This window comes from Cebus imitator, unplaced genomic scaffold (assembly GCF_001604975.1).
Source record: "Cebus imitator isolate Cc_AM_T3 unplaced genomic scaffold, Cebus_imitator-1.0 Scaffold108, whole genome shotgun sequence".
NCBI classification, from domain to species: domain Eukaryota; kingdom Metazoa; phylum Chordata; class Mammalia; order Primates; family Cebidae; genus Cebus; species Cebus imitator.
Genome location: NW_016107423.1, coordinates 1676129 through 1698703, shown reverse-complemented (window position 1 = coordinate 1698703; position 22575 = coordinate 1676129). Strand labels below are relative to the sequence as shown.

General features: G+C 38.4%; 1 protein-coding gene across 2 annotated transcripts in view; it reads left to right on the top strand.

The window, feature by feature from the left end:
• The window catches only part of STARD13 (StAR related lipid transfer domain containing 13), a 251605-nt gene that overhangs the window by 25279 nt on the left and 203751 nt on the right, over positions 1–22575 (top strand). The window contains exon 1 of one of the 2 annotated variants that reach the window (XM_037741811.1): positions 13529–13568. The exons of the other annotated variant lie outside the window; for it this stretch is intronic. The gene's annotated coding sequence lies outside the window, so the exon portion shown is untranslated. Of the gene's footprint in view, positions 1–13528; positions 13569–22575 lie in introns of those variants that run through there. 2 annotated transcript variants of the gene reach the window in all.

Here is a 22575-nt window from a genome sequence, read left to right as displayed (position 1 = left end):
GGCTCACCGCAACCTCCGCCTCCTGGGTTCAGGCAATTCTGCCTCAGCCTCCTGAGTAGCTGGGATTACGGGCACGCATCACCATGCCCAGCTAATTTTTTGAAGTTTTAGTAGAGACAGGGTTTCACCATATTGACCAGGATGGTCTCGATCTCTTGACCTCGTGATCCACCCGCCTCGGCCTCCCAAAGTGCTGGGATCATAGGCGCGAGCCACCGCGCCCGGCCTAGGGTTTTCTTGATTTGAGGTAATCCAAATATTCTAGTCCTTCAAAAACATACAAATTCTAAAAGTTGAAGATAACATCTCTTCATTAACATTGAGTGAAAAATAGAAAGCAATGAAGTCCACGGGGGATGTAAAAGACGTGAAACACTAAACACCTCTTACCCTGAATCATTTACATGAATATTTTCAAATTGTTTTTTTTTTTTAAATAGAAAACAGTCCTAGCTGCCTTGACTTTAAGGCTCAAACTCTAATTTGACATCAGCTTTTGGTTTTGTGTTTGATAGACTTGGGTCGTAAAGATACACATTTACAAAATCCATTTAGAACTTTTAATTCTGGATAAAATCAGTTTCTAAGTTCAGTATGAGCCCTCACTCCTGGCATAAGGAGCTTTTGTTATGCAGGACTTGAGGAATGCCCCAGCTGGGGAAATGCCAGTTAATAGATTCAGACAGATGGATTTTGATGAGAGTCTGTACCATTCACACCCCTTAGCAAATGTTTTTGAACGTGCTCAAGTAACACACTTAACTCAAAAACAAATATGGATTTGCTTACTTTAGAGTCAATAGTAATTATTATTATGAGTAGTGTATAAAAATATCTGTTCTGTTTTTGTATCTTAGAGTGCTAAATTCACATGTCACATTATAACTTTAGACCTTTTTACTGCCTTCTACATACAGAGAAAACATACTTTGAATTTAAAACCAGGCTTTGGCAGAAAATTATTTCAGCTGTTGCAGAATATTGCACTTTTTCTCTTAACCTCCCCCTGCCCAAAGTCAAAGTGATCATCAGCTGTGGAAATAGCCTTACGAAATCCCCAAGAGGAATGCAAGATCCTGATGCTGTCTTTTGGTTTTTGCTTCCCTCGGTAGAGACTGTGAAACCAGACCAAAGGGAATAACACCAGAATAGAAATTAGACTGGCCCCAGGAGCAAGATGGCATTTCTTACTGGAGCCATTTTGTGGAGGCCAGTGGTCTTTTATGAGCATGATGCATATTTCTGGCTATATATTTTGCGAGAATTCATTTTCTTCTGGCATTAAGTTAATTGAAGGCCAGAGAATCAAGTTTAAAGTAAAGGAAAACAGGAAAGCAGAAGATCAGAGATACTGCTTTGTGTGAGGTTGTAAAATGAGACCGTAAGTACCAAATATGTACCATTACATTGACTGTCTCTTTGGGCCAAAGTGTCTCTTTGCTGGGTGCTGGGAATTCAGCTGAAAAACAGCTCTCATAAAACTTGCCTGCCGTCTAGGGGGTAGATCGCACTTACGCGACAGATTGCACATGTAATTATTTAATTACAGTTGTGGGAAGGGCTGAGTGGTAGAAGGGTGCAATCAGAGTAGAGCAGGGAGACTAACAGCATCTGTAGGCCAGAGAATGCTCCCTTGTGGAAGAGCATTTGAGCTGAGATCTGGAGGATAGCATAAATTCTGCGGGAAAAAGGGTTAGGAAGGGCGTATAAGGCAGTGGGAACAGCATATGCAAAGGCTCAGAATCAGGCAAGCACTTGGGCCAGCAAGAGCAGGGATTGGAGGCAGCTGATATGGCTGGAGCTCAGAGAATCAGTGGGAGCCAGGCTGGCAGGCACTGTTAATACAGTGTGGCACAACCCTGGTGGTGGCCTTGTCACGTTACGTCCTGTGCTGCCCACATGGTGGGTCTGATTAGTACTACTCATTTTCTGGCGGGAGGAAAAAATACTGAGACTTCAAATTTCTTCTCTTATTCTGTTACAGTTCTTACTTGTGTCTCTATCTCCGTGTCTAAAGATCTATAAAAATGAAAGAAAAGTTTTTAAAAATTTTTCTTAAGAAAATTATACTACTGCTTGTTCATAATGCTCTGCCAATTTTAATTAGCTTAACATCCACACAGACATCGTTTAGGTTGTATGTTTTTCAAAAACTGGAATATTAGTTCAAATGAGTAGAAAGGTGAACCGGATTGCATGATGGTAGCAAGTATCAATTTAGATTTTTAAGCCTAACAGTGTCTTCTTTTTAACTTCTGGAAGGCCTGGTTTATCAGGAGAAAAATAAGTTTTTGCTGTTTACCAAAATAGAAGGCTTCCCAGATCCTATTTCTGAATAGCTGAATAATGCATCTGCAGCTTTTTACGTCACGTCTGCGCATGCAACAGCTGTTAGGTCACTCCTGCAACTCTAGCATTTGTTCATATTTTCAGATGTTCAACATTTTTGTGAGCAGATGTAAGATTTTAAGTTTCATTTGGAGAAAACATGCCTTTCCTACTTGCAAAATATTTCTGGTTCATTTGTTAGGAAATGAAAATATCAGATACATTCTTTAATGTGCTTATGCTGGATTTATCTTCCCCGCTAAACTGTGTGGAGAACAGTACAGCCAACAGTGAAAACACAGGGCTCCTGGGCCTGCAGGACGAGATTTACTGATCGCGTTGTTTGGAATGCTCGTGTTACTAAGACTTTGGGCTGCTTATTTGTGCATCGTGTACATGGCTGGAAATCTCAGCCGTTCTTGTTGATTGTCATCATCAGATTTCAAAAGTTATATAAGTGAAGGTATTAGATACAAGGGTGAGTAGTTGCAGTATGTAACATTGGTAAATGAAGCCGATTTGGAAATGAGCTGTAATACTTGTTAGCAATTGTATATATGCGAATCTCAACACTGATGAGCGGTGAACTAATAGTATCTGCTGAACACCTGCTTTATTCAGAGCATTCTTTCACTCACAAATCATAGCAGAAAAAATTTTTTAAAATTAGAGAATGCAGACTTTTCTTTGTATTAAATAGAAGTTTAACCTGATGCATAAAGTACGCATTCTTGATGACACTGAAAAAGTAACAAAAATTTCCAAAAATTGCAAATGAATGCGCTGCAAACCAAGTGTGTAAGTTCTGGGAGAATAGAGAAGAAAATAAACTCCTATTAGCGAGAATCACTGTAGAACTCTTCTCAGAAGAGATGAATTTGGGCTTGCCTGGAGAGAAGAATAAGCAATGTGGGCTGGTGTTCAGTAATAAGATCCAGAGAGCAGAATAGCCCGTTCTTTGATGCTGCCACCTTCTAGCTGTACGGCTTTAGGCAACCTCAACCTCAGTTTCACCACTCAGCCTCAGTTTTCTTATCTATAAAATGGAGCCAATAATCATTTTTGAATTAGTATTAAATAATATATGTAAAAGAACAGTGATGGCACGGTCAGTGCTTAAAGTGTCAGCTTTTATTATTATTTATTATCTTTTTTTTTTTCTGAGACAGAGTCTCTCTCTGTTGCCTAGGCTGGAGTGCAATGGCATGATCTCAGCTCACTGCAACCTCCACCTCCCGGGTTCATGCAATTCTTGTGCCTCAGCCTCCTGAGTAGCTGGGATTACAGGCACCCACCAGCATGTCTAGCTAATTTTAGTATTTTTAGTAGAGATGGGGTTTCACCGTGTTGTCCAGGCAGGTCTCAAATTGCTGATCTCCGGTGATTCACTGGCCTCGGCCTCCTAAAGTGCTGGAGTTACCTCAAGTGAGCCGCTGCTCCTGGCCTATTTATTAATTAGTAGAAATTACAGAAATCGGAGTTATTTGGTAGAGGGAATGCTGTCTACAAAAGAACAAAGAGGGAGTCGAATCTGTCTCAAAAATATTCAGTCAGTTTCAAGCAATAGTAATGTTATTTCTAGCAAATAAAATACATTCACTGTTGTTTTAAACACACAATATTGAGTGACCTCCATAAAGTTGACTGTGTGACTTTTAAAGGTCTCTGAAATCTAGAAATTATTTACATACATCCAGAACTCATGGGTAACCTTCAATGATATGTTTATAGTGAAAGAATGAGCTTATGTTTACTTTCACAAAAGATGGAGAGTATTGCAACTTCTACAGAAAATATGTCAGTACAGTTTTTCATTTAGAATGGTATATAGGGGAAGTTGATTTTTTGTTTTGTTTTGTTTTCTAGAGATGGGGTCTCCCTGTGTTGCCCAGGCTAGTCTCAGACTCCTGACCTCAAGCAGTCCTCCCTGCTCAGCCTCCAGTGTAGCTGGGTGTACCAGTGAAGACACCATACCTGGCCAATCATTTTTTATTCATTCAAAACATATCTGTGGGTAGGAACGAGTTTTAGAGAAACATACATAATGTATATAATTTTAGTATAGTTAGAAAAATTCCAGGTTCTGAAAAATTCATTTGAGTACATTAGAGTGGAGGACTGAAAACACTGGGGTCATCTTCAGAAGAATTTCAAATGCCGTTTTCCATTCTAGGTAGCTAGTTAGCTAATTCCTCCACATACTGCATATGACATAGCTCATCCATCAAATTTCCCTGCCATTTTCTCATGTTAGTTAGCTAATCCCTCTACCTACTACTCCTAGAAACCCTGCAATGCCTTGATGTCAGCACAGTCCCCTGGAATCCTAGAGTGTGGTCTTTGGGAAGAGGAAAAAGAACCCTAGAGTTTGAGCTGGACAGCCCTCAGCTCCTAGCTCCTAGCTCAAGTCACTCAATAGTTCCACCTCTGTTTTCTCCTGTAAAATAGCTATCTTTATACTTTCTGTAAGGATCAGGAGAAATGACATTTGCAAAAGTGACAAAACACATACATCTCCATCTGCAATCTAGACATTCAAGTTTTTTTTTCTTTCTAGCAATAGCCAAAGGCTGTGATCCCCTTTGCTTTGTTCTCATCCTTTATGAGAGTACTCTATAATTAGAACTTGCAATATACAAACCCAGTTAACATTTACAATAGTAGGCAATCCTATTATCCAATTTTACAGAGGAGGAAGGTGAGGTGGAGTGAGGTAAAATAACTTGCCTAAGAGCAGGCATTTAGCAAGCAGCCAAGCAGGGCTTTGAACTTGGATGGTATGGTTCCTTATCATGCTATAGAGCCTGATCAATATCCGAAATACAGCAAGCAGTACACAAGCATGCATCTTGCTCCTTTTAGGGTTTTGTCCAAGTGTGGAGTTTGTACAGGTTTATAAATATTGAGCTATGAAACTAAAGGTGCCTTAGAGAGTATCTGTAAGTCCAGCAAGTCTTCACTAAGGACTGGACGAGAAAAATTATCGCCCCACACCAAGACAGAGATCGCGGGAACAGGGATGTGGCAGATCCCCAGGTCCCCTGATTCAGTGCTTGTCCCATTCCACTGTGTAACTCCTTTAGCTTTACAGCAGATAATTTAACTAATCATTAAAACCACATTTATTTTTAAACAATTTTTAGATATAATTCACATAGAATTCACCCTTATAAAATGCACACTTCAGTGGTTTTTGGTATATTCACAAATTTGTGCAACCATCATCTCTATCTAATTCCAGAACATTTTTATGATCAAAAAAAAACCAACCAATACCTATGCTAATTACACTCTTGTTTCCCCTCCCTCCAGCCCTTGGCAACTTTCTGTCGCTATGAATTCATCTCTTCTGCACATTTCATATACATAGAATCATAAAATAGGTGCCCTTTGGGTCTGGCTTCTTTCACTTCGCATAATGTTTTCAAGGTCCATCCATATTGTAACAAGCAGCAGTACTTCAGTCCTTTTTATTACTGAATAATATTCCATTATGTGAATATGCTACATTTTGTTTATCGGTTTATCAGTAAATGGACACATTTTAGCTGGACTGGGTTGCCTCCACATTTTAGCTATGATGAATAATGCTTCTGTGAGCATTACATACGATTTTTCTGTAAACATATGTTTTTAATTTTCTTGGGTATAGATCTATGAGTGGAATTGCTTGGTCATTGGTAACTCTGTGTCCAACTTCCTGAGGAACTTCAAATTGTTTTCCAAAGTGGTTGCTCCATTTTACATTCCTGCCAGCAACAGATTTCAGATTTCTTTACTCCTAATCAACAATTGTTACTGTCCAACCTTTGTATAATTATCCTAGTGGTTGTGAAATGGTATCTCATCATGGTTTTGATTTGCATATCCTTAATGACTAATGATATTGAGCATCTTTTACTTTGCATTTGTATATCTTCTTTGGGAAGATATATATTCAAATCTGCTGATTTTTTTTTTTGTCTTTTTGCCATTGATTTGTAAAAGTTCTTTTTCTTTCTGGATACTAGACTCTTATCAGATACATGATTTGCAAGTATTATTTTTTATCCCATTCTGTGGGTTGTCTCTTCTGTTTCTTGATAGTGTTCTTTAAAGTTCAAGTTTTTAATTTTAATAAATTCCAATTAATCTATTTTTTCTTTGATTGCTTATAGCTTTAGATGTCATTTCTAAAAAAAATGACATCTAATCTAAGGTCATGAATGTCTATACTCATGTTTTCTTCTAAGAGTTTCATAGTTTTAACTCTTATACTTAGGTCTTTGATTCATTTTAAGTTAATTTGTATATATTGTGTGAAGTAGTGGTTCAATTTCATTCTTTTGCATGTGGATATCAAATTGCCCCAACACCATTTGTTGAAAATACTATTCTTTCTGCACTGAATTTTCTTGGTATCCTGTTGACACATTCATTGTTATATTAAAATAAATACCTATTCTCTATGACTCAGAATGAGTGAGTCAGTTATATGTTTGTTGTATTGCTTTTAAAACTGAGTGGATCATAACAATGTCTCTGTTGTTTCATCTGTAAACTGAGGATGATACTAGTTTTTGGTAGTATAGTTTAAGGTGTAAAATATTTTGCTGAAGACAGAGGACTAGATCATATTATCTCGCAAGAGATTGGATACTAGGCACAACTGTAAACCTCTAATTGACACCAATGTGGTTGAAAGTCTTTTGAGTCTGACCAACATAGATCCAAATCTTGACTTCTCTATTACTTCCTAGTTGTGTGACCTTGACCAAGTTAGTTCTTTACTTGGGAATTGGTTTGTTGTGAGGATTGAATAGGATAATGTATAAAACTATTTAACAAAATTACTCAGATTTATTCATTCATTTATTCATCTATCCATCTATCCATTCATTCTGGAACAACTTATTGAGGGCTTATCAAATGCTAAAATAAATTAAATAGACAAAATCCCTGCTTTCATACAGCTTACTTTGTACTGAGGACACAGATAATAAGCAAATAAATCAATAAATATATAACATAGTATCAAGTAGAGATAAATATATGTGAAGAAAAATCAAGCAGATTTTACAAAATGGGGAGTGAGTATGGGGTTCTTATAAATAAGATACTGAGGAAGACTTCTCAAGGATGATGTATTTGAGAAGAGATCTAGAAGAAAGGAGGTAATTGGCCACTTAGATCAGAGATGAGTGTTCCAGACAAAGGGAATGTGGAGAATTGACACTAAAGGGCAAGAATGGAAGCAGGGCTGTTGTAGTAGTCAATATGTGAGAGAATAGTGCTTGAAACAAGAAGTAATGAGACATGGTCTGATTGGAGTGCATTTGAAGGGAAGACCATTAGATGTTGGCTGTAGGGTGCTTTGTTGCTGGATGACTCTTCAAGATTTTTAAAAAATCTGGATGAATGAAGATGCTGTTAAACGAGTTGGAGAAGCCTGGGGAAGAGCATGTTGGGTTGAATGGGCACAGAGTTATCTTTGGGACATATTAGAGATTCAAGTGGCGATCAGGGGCCACCAGAATACAAATCTGGAGTTCAGGTGAGAGAAGGGATTTTTATTTTATTTTATTATTATTATTATTATTTTACACTTTAAGTTCTGGGGTACATGTGCAGATCATGCAGGATTGTTACATAGATATACACATGCCATGGTGATTTGCTGCATCCCTCCCCTCGTCACCTACATTAGGTATTTCTCCTAATGTTATCCCTCCCCTATTCCCCCACCCCCTGCTATGACTCCCCTAGCCCCTCCACCCTACCAACAGGCCCCAGTGTGTGATATTCCCCTCCCTGTGTCCATGTGTTCTTATTGTTCAACACCCACTTATGAGTGAGAACATGCAGTGTTTGGTTTTCTGTTGTTGTGTCAGTTTGTTGAGAATGATGGTTTCCAGATTCATCCATGTCCCTGCAAAGGTCATTAACTCATCCTTTTTTATGGCTGCATAGTATTCCATGGAGTATATGCGCCACATTTTCTTTATCCAGTCTATTATTGTTGGTCACTTGGATTGGTTACAAGTCTTTGCTATTGTAAACAGTGCCACAATGAACATACATGTGCATGTGTCTTTATAATAGAACAATTTATAATCCTTTGGTTGTATACCCAGTAATGGGATTGCTGGGTCAAATGGTATATCTATTTCTAGACCCTCGAGGAATCACCACACTATCTTTCACAATGGTTGAACTAATTTACACTTCTACCAACAGTATAAAAACATTCCTGTTTCTCCACATCTTCTCCAGCATCTGTTGTCTCCAGATTTTTTAATGATTGCCATTCTAACTGATGCGAGATGGTCTCAATATGGTTTTGATTTGCATTTCTCTAATGACCAGTGATGATAAGCATTTTTTCATATGATTGTTGGCTGCATAGATGTCTTCTTTTGAAAAGTGTCTGTTCATATCCTTTGCCCACTTTTTGATGGGGTTGTTTGTTGTTTTTCTTGTGAATTTGTTTAAGTTCTTTATAGATCCTGAATATTAGCCCTTTGTCAGATGGGTAGATTGCAAAAATTTTTTCCCAATCTGTTGGTTGCCGGTTCACTCTAATAATTGTTTCTCTTGCTGTGCAGAAGTCCTTAAGTTTAATTGGCTCCCATTTGTCTATTTTGGCTTTTGTTGCCATTGCTTTTGGTGTTTTAGTCATGAAGTCCTTGCCTATGCCTATGTCCTGAATGGTATTGCCTAGGTTTTCTTCTAGGGTTTTTATGGTTTTAGGTATTATGTTTAAATCTTTAATCCATCTGGAGTTAATTTTTCTATAAGATGTAAGGAATGGGTCCAGTTTCAGCTTTCTGCACATGGCTAGCCAGCTTTCCCAACACCATTTATTAAACAGGGAATCCTTTCCCCATTGCTTGTTTTTGTCAGGTTTGTCAAAAATCAGACAGTTGTAGATATGTGGCGTTACTTCCATTGGTCTGTTTCATTGGTCTATGTCTCTATTTTGGTACCAGTACCATGCTGTTTTGATTACTGTAGCCTTGTACTATAGTTTGAAGTTGTGGTGCCTCCTGCTGTGTTTTTTTGTTTTGTTTTGTTTTGTTTTGTTTTGTTTTTGTTTTTGTTTTACTTAAGATTGTCTTGGCTATATGGGCTCTTTTTTGGTTCCATATGAAGTTTAAGGTGGTTTTTTTCCAGTTCTGTGAAGAAGGTCAACGCTAGCTTGAAGGGGTTATCATTGAATCTACAAATTACTTTGGGCAGTATGGCCATTTTCACAATATTGATTCTTCCTAACCATGAGCATGAAATGTTTTTCCATCTGTGTCCTCTCTTATTTCCTTGAGCAGTGGTTTGTAGTTCCCCTTGAAGAGGTCCTTCACATCTCTTGTTAGTTGTATTCCTAGGTATTTTATTCTCTTTGTGGCAATTGTGAATGGAAGTTCGCTCATGATTTGGCTCTCTGTTTGTCTGTTATTGGTGTCTAGGAATGCTTGTGATTTTTGCACATTGATTTTGTATCCTGAGACTTTGCTGAAGTTACTTATCATCTTAAGGAGATTTTGGGCTGGGACAGTGGGGTCTTCTAAATATACAATCGTGTTGTCTGCAAATAAAGACAATTTGACTTCCTCTTTTCCTAATTGAATACCCTTTATTTCTTTTTCTTGCCTGATTGCTCTGCCTAGAACTTCATATACTATGTTGAATAGGAATGATGAGAGAGGGTACCCTTGTCTAGTGCCATTTTTCAAAGGGAATGCTTTTGGTTTTTGCCCATTCAGTATGATATTGGCTGTGAGTTTGTCATAAATAGCTTTTATTATTTTGAGATAACCTTCCATAGACATCTAGTTTATTGAGAGTTTTTAGCATAAAGGGCTGTTGAATTTTGTTGAAGGTCTTCTCTGCATCTATTGAGATAATCATGTGGTTTTTGTCTTTCATTCTGTTTATGTGATGTATTACATTTATAGATTTGCGTATGTTGAACCAGACTTGCATCCCCAGGATTAAGTTGACTTGATTGTGATGGATAAGCTTTCTGATGTGCTATTGGATTTGGCTTGCCAGTATTTTATTGAAGATTTTTGCATCAATGTCCATCATGGACATTGGCCTAAAATTTTCTTTTTTAGTTGTGTCTCTGTCAGGTTTTTATATCAGGATGATGTTGGTCTCATAAAATGAGTTAGGGAGGATTCCCTCTTCTTGTATTGTTTGGAATAGTTTCAGAAGGAATGGTACCAGCTCCTCTTTGTATGTTTGGTAGAATTTGGCTGTGAACCCATCTGATCCTGGACTATTTTTGGTTGGTAGACTATTAATTGCTGCCTCAACTTCAGACCTTGTTATTGGCCTATTCAGGGATTCAACTTCCTGGTTTAGTCTTAGGACGGTGTAAGTTTCCAGGAATGTATCAATTTCTTCTAGATTTACTGGCTTATATGCATAGACGTATTTGTAGTAATCTCTGATGGTAGTTTATATTTCTATGGAATTGGTGATGATATCCCCTTTATTGTTTTTTATTGCATCTATTCAATTCTTCCCTCTTTTCTTTTTTATTAGTCTGGCTAGCAGTCTATCTATTTTGTTGATCTTTTCAAAAAACCAGTTCCTGGATTTGTTAATTTTTTGAAGGGTTTTTTATGTCTCTGTCTCCTTGAATTCTGCTCTGATCTTAGTTATTTCTTGTCTTCTGCTAGCTTTTGAATTTGTTTGGTCTTGCTCCTCTAGTTCTTTTAATTGTGACGATAGGGTGTCAATTTCAGATCTTTCCTCACTTCTCATGTGGGCATTTAGTGCTATAAATTTTCCTCTAGACACTGCTTTCAATGTGTCCCAGAGATTTTGGTATGTTGTGTCTTTGTTCTCATTGGTTTCGAAAAACATCTTTATTTCTGCCTTCATTTTATTATTTATCCAGTAGTCATTCAGGAGCAGGTGTTTCAGTTTCCATGTAGTTTGTGCAGTTTTGAGTGAGTTTCTTAATCCTGAGATCTAATTCGATTACACTGTGGTCTGAGAGACTGGTTGTTATGATTTCTGTTCTTTTTTATTTGCCGAGGAGTGATTTACTTCTAATTATGTGGTCAATTTTAGAGTAAGTATGATGTGGTGCTGAGAAGAATGTATATTCTGTGGATTTGGGGTGGAGAGTTCTGTAGATGTCTGTTAGGTCTGCTTGGTCCAGATCTGAGTTCAAGTCCTGGATATCCTTGTTAATTTTCTGTCTCATTGATCTGTCTAATATTGACACTGGAGTGTTAAAGTCTCCCACTATTATTTTGTGGGAGCCTAAGTCTCTTTGTAGGTTATTAAGAACTCACTTCATGTATCTGGGTGCTTCTGTATTGCATGCATATATATTTAGAATTGTTAGTTCTTCTTGTTGCATTGATCCCTTTACCATTATGTAATGCCCTTCTTTGTCTCTTTTGATCTTTGTTGGTTTAAAGTCTGTTTTATCAGAGACTAGAATTGCAACCCCTGCTTTTTTTTTGCTCTTCATTTGTTTGGTAAATCTTCCTCCATCCCTTTATTTTGAGCCTATGTGTGTCTTTGCACGTGAGATGGGTCTCCTGAGTACAACACACCAATAAGTCTTGACTCTTACCCAGTTTGCCAATCTGTGTCTTTTGATTGGGACATTTAGCCCATTTACAATTACGGTTAATATTGTTATGTGTGAATTTGATCCAGCCATTTTGATACTAGCTGGTTGTTTTGTCCATTAGTTGATACAGTTTCTTCATTGTGTCTATGGTCTTTACCATATGGTATGTTATTGCAGTGGCTGGTACTGGTTGTTCCTTTCCATGTTTACTGCTTCCTTCAGGACCTCTTGTAAGGCAGGCCTGGTGGTGATGAAATCTCTCAGCAATTGCTTGTCCACAGAGGATTTCATTTCTCCTCCACTTATGAAGCTTAGTTTGGCTGGATATGAAATTCTGGGTTGAAAGTTCTTTTCTTTAAGGATGTTGAATATTGGCCCCCAGTCTCTTCTGGCTTGTAGGTTTTCTGCTGAAAGATCTGCTGTGAGTCTGATGGGCTTCCTGACCTTTGTGGGTAACTCAACCTTTCTTCCTGGCTGCCCTTAGCAACTTTCCCTTCATTTCAAGCCTGGTGTGTTTAAAGTCAGAAATGAATGCGATCACCTAGTAAATGAGTGTATACAGAGAAGAGAAGAGGACAAAGAATGAGCCCTGAGGCACTACCACCTCAGAGGTCAGCAAGGGAAGAATGTCTCAATGGAGACTGAGGTGGCAGGAAAATCATGAAAGCATGATGTCCCAGAAGACAGCTAAAGACAAAATTTCAGGCAGGAGAGACTGATCACAAGTGTCAAAACCTTCTGAGAGGTCAATAAAGAAAAGAGTCAAGTAATTATCATGAGTTTGTCAAGACACATGTCACTGACACCCTTGATTAATGTGGTTGCATGGCAGTGGTAGGGACAAAAGCCTGATGGAGAGGTTCAGGATAGAGGGGGAGGTGAAGAAATGAATGGCAGTGAATAAGTCCTAGCGAGATGCTGTAGTACATCCTCAATAAATATCATTAAAGCATATAATTGGAGACCTAATTCAGAGGTAGCACAATAGGTTGGAAAGATCACAAGCTTTGAGTTCAGCTCCCAGCAACATCGCCTACTTGTGCGACCATAGGCAAATCACTTCCTAAGTCTCCGGGCTTTATTTTCCCACATTTGTAAAATAGAGATTATAATACCAATCACATAACCTTGCCGTGAAAATTATCGATAATGAATAACCCATCCTGGGACAGCTTCTGGCACGTGACAGTCACACTACAAAGTAGAAATCTTATATTAGTAATTTTATTTATCTACTAATCAGAACCAAGATTTCTTATTTGTACATTGCTTATTATAGACAAATCCATAGGCTTTGTAACCAGATGACTGGGAATACTTCACAAAACAGGAGGAGTAACTTGTGTGTTTTGAAGGCTGAGTGGAGGCGTTCTTGGTAAAGAAGAGGTGCAGTCATATTTCTGATAGGGGAAAGCACATGTGAGAGAGAGCAGGTGCATCAGAAGGCTACTTGAAGGGAATTGGAGAAGATTAGGTTGGAGAGGAAGGCAGAAGGTAGAATGTGAAGACCCTTATAAACCATGCCAAAGTAAATGTGATCTTTATGTAATCTTTAAAAGATAAATTGTACATCATGACAGTAATTTCCATTTTATTATCAGAGTTCAATCCTTCCACAGACCTGAGTTTTAAAGCAGCCACACTTACCAGCTAGAAGAACCACATGGTAAGTAGAATGCACGACAACACAGTAGCCCCTGCGTGCACTTTAAAGGTAAATTTACATTTTGGGAGCATCGACCACTGCTCCCAAAAAGCTGGTTCCTGGATAGCAGTCAGATAAAACTCATGATTACATAGGAAAAAATGTTGTGTAAGATTTTCAACAGACATTTTTGTTTATTATGAGATTTTGACCTTTAACTTTTTGATGTTTAAAATGTCATTTGTTTTAATGAAATTATGGTGATGATGTTGAATGCTTCAACCTAGCAAAATTAAAAGGTATTTAAGCTCTAGAGTTACTCTTGAACTTTCTTATGAAATTATTCCCATCTATAAAATCCTGAAGTCTGGTATTTTCTGTCTTAAGGTACACTAAACCTGATGTCTGTAAACATTGGTTCACTCAATTAAGAAGGCATCACAAAGAGTTTCTATTTAGCATTTCTGTCAATGGATGCTAACTTTGCCCATTAAGGGTCTTAAGGATCTTCTCACTCAGGAGGCAGCTATTCAAATGTACCTAAAGAAAGTTTCTATATATGCACAAAAATGTGAGGTCTGGTATATGCACATAAATTCACAGCTGTGCTCTTTAATCTTGAATCCCAACCTCTACTGAAGAAGTTTGACCAGATGCTCAGATCAGAGCATACTGAATGTTCCTACTAATCTTTCTCTCTTCAGTGGAAGGATTTGATGAATTCTATGAAGTGGAAAAATGAAATTTTGCCAGGATCTTTCATGTGCTAAATCAAATTTCTATAGTTTTTACTTCACATTTGTGCTACAGAGACAGATATCTGAGGGTAACTGTTTTTTAATGAGAGTAAGCTCATTTTCGTTTACATCAGTGAAGATGAGCATTTGTCTAGTTCTTGACAAAATATTTTGGAAAGTGTTTACTGTTATTTCTCTCCAAGGATGTTACAGAGAACACACGTCATCCAGATCTTATGTACATTATAACTTCCAATGAAACAGTGCACTCTTCTAAACTTAAAAAAAGTGTTTGTCTGTCATTTGTTCTGGCTTTGTCTCATTTGATAACCTAAGTAATTCTTACTCCACTACATGTACTCTCCATAGATTATATTACCAAGTCCAGTGATTACAAAATACATCACTTCCAGTCTTAAGAGCTTGATTACTGGGTATTAAACAGGTGAAATAAAGGACCAATGCAAGCTAGTACTGGGGAAGGAAACCAGCTTTGGTGTTCTAACAGACATGAGTTTGAATTCTGGCCCTACCACTTAATTTTCTGGTCTTCTCTTTGTCTGTAGCATAGGGATAACAACACTGATCTTATTAGGTGCTTGGTTGTATTATTGGTTGTTATAAGAATTAAATGAGACATTGTTTTCATTCACTTATCAAATATTTTTGAAATATCTGCTATATGCATAGGAATACTTAGCAAAGAGCCTAGAATGTGGTATTTAATCTCGGTTGCAATTATTTCAGCATTTATTCCATGTATTGATTCAGGTAACCGGCCTTATGCCAAAGTCCTTATCTTGATAACACAGCTAAGCATTTCTCCATTGCCCATGACATTCTTACCACCATGGCTGTAGTCCTGCTCCAAATCACTGTTGGTGCCCAGGTGTAACTGTTAACTCTTGCCTGCTTTGTCTGTTGCCCTTGAGTTAGCCATCATTGGGTTTTGCCCACTAGGGAGTTTCTCTGATGCCACTGTCCATGCTGGACTTTGAGTACCTATCAGGTTTTTATCCCTCAGCTTGGGCTTGGCCTGAGATTTACCATAATTAGATTTGCTCTTATCTCATTCCTTGGAGAGGGGTCTCTCTCCAGGTGCTAGCCCTTACCAGCATTCCTCCTAATGTCACAGTTAACTATGCCACATATAACTCTAAGGATTTACACACTGAAGGCAGGGTTGACTTACTGGTGGTAGGTATAGATGGCATGCGACCACAGCCACGTGTGTGATGAAGATACATGGAAAAGGATGAAAGTTCCTATCATATCAAAAATGTAATTATAGAAAAGATGGAGATTGGCCCAAAGAAGGTCAGAGAGTATTTTAAGGGGATGCAACAGAGTATTTGTACATGCTTGGGAAAAGATGATGATGAGTTGTTTTGCTAGGCAAAAGTAAAAGGTTTCAAGCAAAGGTCAGGTAGCTATGAAGTCAGTCACCTAAGGAGAGTTTAATGATTACCCTAGAGTAAGAAGACTTGGATTAGAATATTGGCTCTGGTACTTATTATCATTATGATCTTGGTCATTTCCAGTCTCTCAACATCAGTTTTATTACTCATACAATAAAGTGAAGGAGGAGAATTGTGCTCCATGCAGCTGAAAAACATCAGCTTGAAGTTCTGTGGGAGCAAATTAGAGGAAGGTGGGGTTTCAAGGAGTAGATCGTGGAATGCTTTCCAGAAAAGAGGACTCTCCAGAGAATGTTGAAATCAATGTAGAAATTCACCAGACAATGGAGAGAAGGGTAGATGCTCTGGCAAGGGTCAGCATCGTATGGGAACTTCCGGGCATGAAAGCTTAGCAAGTTGGAAAAGAAAGCACTGGGACAATGGATTCCAAATCAAGGTATCTGAAGGACATACAAATGGAAATATTCAATAGGACTGGTGGCTTCTGCTTATTGATTTCCTGTGAATTTTTAATTAATAAAGCAAACATTTATTCATGCTACATTATAATAAAATTTCCCCTTGGATAACACATTTTGTTCATTCCAAATACCCTGTTTACTAAACGCAAATATCTACCGCAATGCACTCATGATAAATTTTTTAAAATTCCCCTCAGTATTACTTTAAATCATATTTACTTTTACTGGATGCTTATACAATTTCTATTTATGTATGTCCCCAACAATCTATAGTGTTTTATATCCAATAGCAAAATTGGCCATTTTCTGAAGAAATTAAAAGCAAATTATGAGCTTGGATTCAGAACTTCAGTTCTATTAACCAGGATCTAAAGGTTTTGGAACTTATCACAGTTGGCTTAAAATTGTTATTACCTAGGAAGAATGTTATTACTTAGGAAAAGACTTCGAGTAGAATTCTGGTAAATCTGACTCAACAAAGGGATTGTGCTTCATGGAATTCTTGATTTTTATTATTACAAATTTTGTTGTTACTTTGATCTGAATAAGATGTTCCAAAATAAAATTTGTCTCTGAGTCCCACAACAGGTCCTGGCATACTCAATCAGCAAAGTTTGCATTTGTTTTGATTTGCAGAGGAAAGCCGTGTTGCCACATGTCTACTCAAATAAATTCACACCACCATCTACACTGACTCATTTAGAAGGAACAAGTCTACATAGCAAAAATTACAACGTATATTAGAAAATATTCATGCAAAACACATTGCAAATGAACAGATTCCTCATTTTTCTCCCTGTTTTAATGATACCATCTTTTGACTTCTGCTTGCCTCCTGAGTCAAGCACAAATGTGGAAATGTAGAGTCATGCAAAATGAAAGGATGGAGCAGTGAGGGCAGAAAAGGCAGGAGAAAAGGGAAGGCATGCCTTAGTTTCTCTAGATAGGAATTTAGGTGCAAAACACTCCTGACAAGGAATTTCAACTTGAAAGACTATCTTCCCCAGCTAGGTGGCATCTAGAACCCAGGATTGCCATTCAGAGAAAAGGAAAAAAGGAAAAATGAGGAACAGGAACAGAACGTTTTGTCCCTAGGGCACAATGACTTGTCTCTCTTTAATAAATGCATGGGTTTAAATATGGAACCTTGTAGTTTATAGTCAAAGCAAATGAAATCCTAAGATAAACAGTAAAAATCTTTGTGGATTACATATTATTACAGCTTTTATGTACATTGTATAGAACAAAACATGGATATTTTATGCTTCAAGCACAACTTTCTAAGGATAAACAACCATTTGTTCTGATATGAATTACATATTCAATAAGAGACACATCCTGTAGTATTATTATTTTTTTCTTATAGAAACAGCATTAAGTGTTTTTTCAGGAATTGAAAGAATTATATTTTTTCCCCATTAACATAGAACTTTACAGGATAATCCACATGCAAGAAAACCATCTCTTGCCTACCAAGGTGCTTCCCACCTATGTTGAGAACAGGATTTGACCCTGCCCTTGGCGTCTTCTCCTCTTGCGGCTGCCTGCCCATGCTGAACCATGTGCTCTTGAATGTCTCAGCCTTTGTGCTTTCATCTCTGTATCCCAGAGCCTAAAAGGAGCCCACTAAATATTTTTTCTGACTCAATGAACAGAGAGATGGATAACTTCAGCCTACAAATGATGAAACATGTAAATAAGATTACAACTAAAATGTATAGTTTACAAAGCACTTTTAATGATCTGATTTATACTCTAAATCATGGTATAAGGTAAACATCTCCTATCTGCATTTTACAAATAAAGAAACAGAAGCTCAAAGAGATTAAGCAGGCTCCCCAAGAGCTCAGCTGATGAAGTTGGTGAGTTGGGATTTGAACGCAGTTCTTTCCTAAGAATCCAAATCATATGCCATAAAACGATGTTTTGGTCAACAACCAACCACATACATGACAGTGTTTCCATAAGATTATAATTGAGCTGCCCTATACAGGTGTACTATTTTTTATCTTTTTATTTTTATTTCTTTGAGACAGGGGCTCAGTCTGTTGCCCAGGCTGGAATGCAGTGGTGCAATCATGGCTCACAGCAGCCTTGACCTCTCTGGCTCAAGAGATCATCCCGCCTCAGCCTCCTGAGTAGCCTGGACTACAGGTGCCTGTCACCACACCCAACTATTTTTTTTTTTTTTTAAAGAAATGATGTCTTACTATGTTACCCAGGCTGGTCTCAAACTTCTGGGCTTAAGTGACCCTCTTGCCTTGACCTTCAAAATTGCTGGGATCAAAGGGGTGAGCCCCCTCACCCAGCCTATCTTTTATACTGTGTTTTCACTGTACATTTTCTATATGTAGATGGGCTTCGATACGCAATTACTTACCATTGGGTTACAGTTGCCCACAGTATTCAGTACTGTAACATGCTGTACGGGTTTGTAGCCTAGGAGCAATAGGCCATACCAGATAGCCTGGGTGTGTCAGAGGCTCTACCAGCTAGGTTTGTGTGAGGTACACTCTATGATATTTGCACAATGATGAAATCACTTAAGGACACATTTCTCAGAACATGTTTCCATCATTAAGTGATGCATGACTACTTTCCACTACATCCTGCTGCCTCTGAGAAGTATTTTACACAATGAGTAGAAGATGAAAAGATTATATATTAAAATTCAATCTGTATATTGAATTTTATTCAAGTTGAATAAGAAAGCAGCCTATTTTCAAAAAGTTCAGAATATTAATGATATTTCATGAATGCCCACATTCATTTGGTTTGTTAGTTTTTTTATAATAAAAGAAGAAGAACCAGCAATGCAAGTTTTATATCGCAAGAGAGTTGGCAGTATTTTATTAACCTTCCTGCTTGGTTGCCTTCAATGATATAATTACTGCCATTTATCAGTCTGTGCAGTTTTCCTGAAATACAGCCTAAAATTATGTAACTTTCACTTTAACGAAGGCTGGAGGGCGCAGAATATTCCATTGTAATCCCATGAAAATACTTTGTGAAATATGTTTTCCTTTTACAACCCCATAATTATTTCTTTTCCTGCAGTCTTATCTTAACTCATTGATAGCTGGAAGAACCACCAGCACCTTTGCTAGCAAAGGTGGAATTAGGGCCATCCACGCATCCAGGAGGGTGTCCGCAACATGGCCTCCTGAGAACCAAGTGAGCAGCAGCTGCCTGCTGCCACCTAACTTGCAGTTGAAAAGAACTCAGTGTGTTCCTGTATTCCTAACTGTCCAAACACTGGGAAGAAAACAGCCTTTGCAAGTCAGTGTTCTCTGTATATACATCTACTTCCTCCTTTCAGGAGAGCATGATGTCAATAGACCCTACATAAATGTTGTAAAAAATGAATCAGAGTTAGATCATTTACAGAAATAGACCTAGAAACGTGATTCCATATGAAGGAAAACACACAGGAACAAGCGGGGTCAGAGTTTAAGAATACGTGTTATCCCCATCCCCAGTGCCCCTCTTGGAGGAAAACCTTTAACTCAGAAGACACTCTTTCTGTCCCATCCATTCCCAGTGGAGAATATCAATATTTCCTGCTGTCTTTTCTGCTATAATATTATATGCAGTCTAAGAAACATTGCCAATTCTACAAAACTGTGGCAAATGTCCTGAGTGGGACTAGGAAATCCTGAACACAGGGCAGTACAGATTACCAGTGCTTTACAGGGGTCTCACTCAGTGTACAGTATTTCAATGAAATAGTAGTTGAATATGGCTGTTCTCTCTGCTCTCTCCTCTTTGCATATCTTCTTGCATATCAGTGGATCACTCTGTGCTTTGAAAGTGTTATCATTGCACCAGCTTCTCTCTCCTGTCTTCTCTTGGTCTTGACTTTCATCCTGAGACAGTGGGTCAAGCGTCTCCTTGCATAGAGCTGAGAGCTAACCCACAACTACAGTTTTCATTATCACCCCGATTGTGAAGACTCTGACTTCTCTACCTCCAGCTCTGCAGCTTTCTCTGAGCCCTGGATATATTGCTTGCATCCACAACTCTTGACTTCACTTCAAACTCATTACGAGTTCAGAGAAGGAAGAGTGAGTGTATCATCCCAGGAGGGCTGATGGAGGAGGCAGGGCTGGAGCTGTCATGTTAGGTTTTTCTCGGTCAAAACCTGGCTAGAGCTTTTATATTAAGAAAATGTATTGAGTTATTGAAATTCAGTGTCATGCTTAATACACATCCAGTGTTTCTCATTAAATCTGAATTGCTCATCTGAGGTCAGTATTAAGTCCACAGAAAGCTAACCTTGGTAGAGAGTCACAGAATAACGTAGTTTATGAGAGAGCCTGCTAAGGAGCAAAGTGCCCTCAGGTTGATTGGGGCTCTTGCTGACCTCAGAGCTTGGAAGAGGCTCATAGCATGCACTTACCGTGGGCAGACAATGATCAGGTATGCTATGGGAGGAAATGGGTATTCGCATGAGACAAACCATGTTTTGCCAAGACATTTGACCAGAAATTAGAAAAACAGGCCGGGCATGGTGGCTTACACCTGTAATCCCAGCACTTTGGGAGGCCGAGGCGGGTGGATCACCTGAGGTCAGGAGTTTGAGACCAGCGTGACTAACATGTTGAAACACCAACTCTACTAAAAATACAAAAATTAGCTGGGTGTGGTGGCAGGCTCCTGTAATCCTAGCTCCTTGGGAGGCCGAGGCAGGAGAATCACTTGAACCCGGGAGGCAGAGGTTTCAATGAGCCGAGATCGCGCCATTGCACTCCAACCTGGGCAATAAGAGCAAAACTCCAACTCAAAAAAAATAAAATAAGCCGTTAGTGGGGTTCAAGTTTAGCTCATGGAGTAAATGCAGATATGCATATTGACAGGTGCTTTTCCAACACTTAAATATGTATACACACACACACACACACACACACACACACACACTGTAAACCCTATACTTGTGTCGGTTTCAGTCATGCTGGCCTCAACACAGTCTTCAGCTCTATTTTCTCCATGCACTGTCTGTGTATCATGTATATGTAAAGGAACATTTTAGTTAGAAGAAATAGTCAAAGGAATAAATAAGCAACAGCTAATTGGGAAACAGACTTTCTAAAACCATGATGATGATTGTTTTCAAAGGAGATGGCTGTGATTTCATTGTTCTTTTTCCAGAAACTACCAGTGGAGTGTTTTGCCAGGTGTCCTGAAGCAAATGCTACTAGAAAGCTCCACGTGGAGCAGGCCTCCTGTCTCTCCAAATATAGCCCCTTTGTGCTGAAGGCCAAGAAATCCAATGATGGAATGAAACAATGGAATTCTGCCCAGAAACTTTTGTAAATAATGATCCCTTTGATAAAAATTGACTAGTAAAGAAACCACACTTGCTCATTTACTAGTAATTAAGATATTTGATTATAAGTGAATAATACATGGTAGTCTGTGAGCAAGACGATTCTCATTTACTTTTTTAAATTAATTTAATTTTAAGTTCTGGGACACATGTATAGGACATGCAGGTTTGTTATATAGGTAAATGTGTGCTGTGGAGGTTTTGCGGAGGATAATGGCTTCCAGCTCTATCCATGTCCCTGCAAAGGACATGATCTCATTTCTTTTCATGGCTGCATTGCATTCCATTGTGTATAGGTACCACATTTTCTTTATCCAATGTGTCATTAATGGGCTTTTGGATTGATTCCATGTCTTTGCTATTGTGAACAGTGCTGCAATGAATATATGCATGCATGTATCTTTATAACAGAATGGGTTATATTCCTTTTGGTATATAGCTGGTAATGGGTTTGCTGGGTCAAATGGTATTTCTGCTTCTAGGTCTTTGAGGAATCACCACACTGTCTTCCACAATGGTTAAACTAATTTGCATTCCCACCAACAGTGTAAAGATAACATCACCAGCGTCTGTTGTTTCTTGACTTTTTAATAATTGTCATTCTGAGTGGCATGAAAGGGTATCTCATTGTGGTTTTGATTTGCATTTCTCTATTGATCAGTGATGTTGAGCTTTTTTTCATATGTTTGCTGGCAGCATTAATGTCTTCTTTTGAGAAATGTCTGTTCATGTCCTTTGCCCACTTTTTTTTTTCTTTTTTGAGATGGAGTCTCACTCTGTTGCCCAGCCTGGAGTACAGTGGCATGATCTTGGCTCACTGCGACCTCCACCTCCTGGGTTCGAGTGATTCTCCTGCCTCAGCCTCCTGAGTAGCTGGGACTACAGGTGTAGACCACCTGCCCTGCTAATTTTTTTATTTTTAGTAGAGATGGGATTTCATCATGTTGGCCAGTCTGGTCTCGAACCCCTGACCTCAAGTGATCTGCCCACCTGGGCCTCCCAAAGTGCTGTAAGCCACCATGCCTGACCCTTTGCCCACTTTTTAATGAGTTGTTTGCTTTTTTCTTCTAAATTTGTTTAAGTTCC